Source organism: Bidens hawaiensis, unplaced genomic scaffold (assembly GCF_021521415.1).
Source record: "Bidens hawaiensis isolate Kalapana, Puna unplaced genomic scaffold, B.hawaiensis_p1.1 tig00071850_1, whole genome shotgun sequence".
Taxonomy (NCBI): Eukaryota; Viridiplantae; Streptophyta; class Magnoliopsida; order Asterales; family Asteraceae; genus Bidens; species Bidens hawaiensis.
Window position 1 is genome coordinate 24,472 of NW_027502569.1, and position 4,372 is coordinate 28,843.

General features: G+C 36.7%; 1 pseudogene; it reads right to left on the bottom strand.

Annotated features, from left to right (window-relative positions):
- Window positions 1-2,696: 2,696 nt before the first annotated feature.
- On the bottom strand, window positions 2,697-3,784 carry LOC143605890 (F-box/kelch-repeat protein At1g55270 pseudogene; annotated as a pseudogene).
- Between the last annotated feature and the right edge of the window lie 588 nt (window positions 3,785-4,372).

The window sequence follows — 4,372 nt, forward strand, 5'->3', positions numbered from 1 at the left end:
TAGATAAAGGAAAAAGAAAAGATTAAACTCTCTAGGTGGGAGATTACAAATTAAGAACAATAAGATTATCAGCATTATGGTAGTTAACATTAGAACTGGATGAATCATCTTGAAAACTTTATCTTGGATAAACATAAGAAGAAGAATGTTTGTTGTAAATGAAATGGAGTTGATAATTGGTTATTTATAGCGAAAATTTATAACCGTTTTACAACGGTTATATTACCGTTTTATAACGGTAACATTACCGTTTGTATGTGTGTGTGTATATTAATTATTTTAAAGTAAGATAATAAATAAGATATTAAATAAAGTTTATAAAATATAATTAGTATGCATAATAATAATAAGAATAGAATTGTTAGTGTACATAAATCTAATTTCTAAATGAAATATTAGTATGCATATATAAATAAAAGTTAGAATAGTTATCAAACTTTAATAACAATGTTTATATACATTACTGCTGTTACTTAGTATATGTATATGCATATATATATATATTTCTAATGTACATAATTAAAGAAGTGTTTATGATGCTTATGTGGATACATTTGTGTCTATTACCTTTCTTGATTAGGATATAAGCGGCTCGTGCTGATAACGTGTTATGATATTAGCCCTAATTATAACAATATTTTCGAAGTAATAATTGAACTAAGAAATATGCTGAGTAAACAATATGATATTTTTGTTACTTCTGGATATCAACCTTCGTACAAATACATTCTATTTATAAGGCAAAAACTACTGTGCAAAAAGTAAACTACCGACAATCTAAACTATTGTATTTCACTTGGAGTGTTCGTGTGAATAAAGGTGTTTGACAATTGTGTCATCCATCATTCATCAATAATTCATAACATAATCAAGTATTTTATGTCAAAATTTGAAAAATACAAGACAGATGCATCAAGAAAGATTTATAAACTGAAGCAAAGTTGTTGCCTTTTATGTATTTATTTATATCTTTTTCCCTTTTTGTAAATTCATAAATTTAGAGTTTTAAAGTGTAAAACATTAAATGATAAATTTTATCGTTTTTTGTGTGAAACAGGTGGTTTATTTTTAATTTTTTCGTAAAACTCGTTCTTTATGTTTGCACGGTTTTTCAATTGACGTCCTTTGGCAAATTTAGTGACAGAAAACATCCTTTATATTTAAAAACCCTATCACGTTATGTCCTTTGACTCTAACCCGGTTACTTTTTATCGTTAAGTCTAGTCATGTGCAAGTCACATGAGGGTATTTTTGTAAATTTGTATTTTTATTTAATAATTATAAACAAAAAAACAGATATATTTTAAAACAAAAAATTAAAACACTCTTCTCTCTCTCTCTCTCTCTTCCCCTCTCTCATCTTTCTCTCTTTACATCATCTCAATACACCATACCACCACCACACAATCATCGCCGCCACCCTCCTCCGCTCCTCCCTCCACGGATCCCGATCACCTCTCCCACGCGCCACCAGATCCGCACGCGCCTTATCCCAACCAAACCCTAACTACTATTTCACCCGTACAGTCAACCACTCCACCACCGTCGCCGCCGTCGATCCGGCGAAATCTTCTCCAGCCGGAAAGATAACTGATGAGTTTACTAGAGCTGGCGTGATGGGACAAGTGTGCCAGGTGATAGGTGCGGTGGTGGATGTGAGGTTTAGTGAAGGTCTGCCGCCGATACTGACGACTTTAGAGGTGTTGGATAACTCGATAAGGTTGGTGCTTGAAGTGGATCAGCATTTGGGTGAGAATATGGTTAGGACCATTGCTATGGATGGGACTGAAGGATTGGTTAGAGGTCAACGCGTCTTGTATACCGGGTCTCCGATTACGGTATGTGGTCAACGCTGGTTTGAAATTGGTTTGATCTGTTTGGTTTAGATCTAATTGTTGTTTAATTGCGTTGAATTGAAGCTAGGTTTTAGTTGTTTGTGTTTATGTTGTGGGAGTTAGCGATTGATGAGTACCTTTTCTTTTGGGTGGTAAACTAATTGATTAACAATATACTAATTCATCACAGGCTTGTGGAAGAAGCTGATTACAAGAACATAGCAAAACTTTTTGCCAGTCGGATTTGAGATGATGATGGATGGTGGCTGGTGTTTGGTTGTGGTGTTGATGGTGGGTTATGAATATTGGGGAGAAGATGATGGTTAAAAATAATTATTTATTTATTTATTTAAAGCCCAAAATTATAAGTCAATTACACAAATAACCCCTGAGAGGGTAAAAGACTAAATTGCCCTCACATGACTGGACTTAATGAGAAATCCTATCCCTCGTTAGTGAAAAGGACGAACCGTGCAACGTTTTTTGAAGATAAAGGATGTTTTCTGACATTAAGTTTGCCAAATGACGTCCATTGAAAAATCGTGCAAACATAAATGACGTCTTTTGCCATTTTATCTAACAGTTTCTTTGATGAAAATGGAGTATTTACATCGAAACCCCCTCTCTGAAACATGCATAATTATGCATCAAGCTAGTTTTATGGCATAAATATTTTATATAGCCGGATTTTATTTTTGTAATTTCATAATTTAACGTTTAATAAAATTTCCGGTTAAATCAACCATTTGTGTCACCGGCAAATATTCATGTCACGTATACAACCAACACGCATATACAACAATTTGGTCGAAAATTTCATAAAAAAAAAAAAAAAAAAAAAAAAAAACATTATACGGTGTATAAGAGTTCTTACAATCCTATAACAAAACATCTAAACAATCATCTTCATTTAATCTCATGCTTGAAGCACCTGACAATGAACAATATGAGTCTTCAACCGGTTCCGACCCGCCAAGCTAGCCCACAAGGTCGCCACCAACGTCTTCAACTGCCCCTTTCCCGCCAGCGTCTCCCAGGTGGCACCGCCATCTTTCCCGACACTCACCAAGGATATAGTCATATTATTCCTTATAATACAAAGCTTCCCATCCAAAGGCACCAATGCCGCCGCCTCAAACCCCTTGGAGTTTCCCATATGCATCTTACTATCGATATGCTTACTCCACGAGTTAGTTTCCTCATCATACACCCGAACCTTACACCCGTCTTTACACTCCAACGCATAAAGCTTCCCGTCCAGACACGTGCTTGGGTTCCTCCACCCTGACACCATCCCGTCTTGAACCGCGGTCCACTCGTCCGTCACTGGTTCGTACATTTCACTTACCACTTGTCTTTGTGACCCGAGCCCCTTCAAGAACCACTTTCCGCCATAAACCAGCCCGATGAACGGGACCATCGCCGTACTCATATCCGACACGAAACACCACCGGTTCTTACTCGGATCATACACCTCAACCGACCTTTGCACACCTTCGTTCTCTCCACCTGCTACGTACAAGCAGTTGTTTATCACACACGTCCCGAAAAAATGTGGTCGTCTTAACATATCTGGGGCCCGGTGCCACTTATTGGTCCGCGCACTATAATACACGACTCGTCTCATCGACCCTTTGACCGGATCTTTACCACCGAATAGAAACAGATGACACCCGCTTAGAACCGCGCACCCGAACCCTAGGGCTTCCGAGTATTCTTTTGGGACTGGTGGTAACGGTTGCCAAAGGTGGTTTAACCATTGATGGTTTGATGTCTGGTTGGAGACAGAGTTTCAATCGTTTAGTCGACACAGGCAAGGTGTTGTGTCTACCTGCAAAAAACAAAAAGAATTCTCCAATTAGGGTTAAAAGGGCATCTTGTTAGCTTTTGAGGATGATATAGACAATAAAGAGTTTATTTACCAAAGGAGGCTGAATCCCTCTTTCCATTCTAGATTTCATAATTCACCATCTGCAAAACATAATTCCCAAATAATCTATAAAGATTCAATTCTTGTAATAAATTGAATGAATTCCAATAACACATACCAGAGTTTTTGCCTTCAAAACAAAGACCTGACCCTATAAATTACAAATGTCAAGATCGAAAAGCATAAACTCAAGCTCAGATCTCCAAAAACCCACAAATTATTAATGAAGCAAAATCCAAGAAAACAAAAACCCAGAAAATATTAAACTAACAAAATGCAAGACAGCAAGAAATAGAGAGGAATGTTGTGTTTGTTGAGTGGAAAAGAGGGCCCAACCTAACAAAACAAACAGAAGAATGTGTTTTGAGATGAACACCAAAAAATGGGGGAGAGAGAATGAGAATGAGAATGAGAATGAAAGTATGACAAAACCAAACCTAAACTATTAAGTGAGAGTGCAAATGGAGCTGATGATGATGAGATTGTGGCCTCCAAACCAAAAGAAATAATAATAATAAGAGAATCAAGTCAGCAATTTTAAGAAAGTTGCAGCCTTGTTTTGGTTTCTTTTGTTTAGTCTTTAGTATAAAGAGAGATTTGTAGGGTT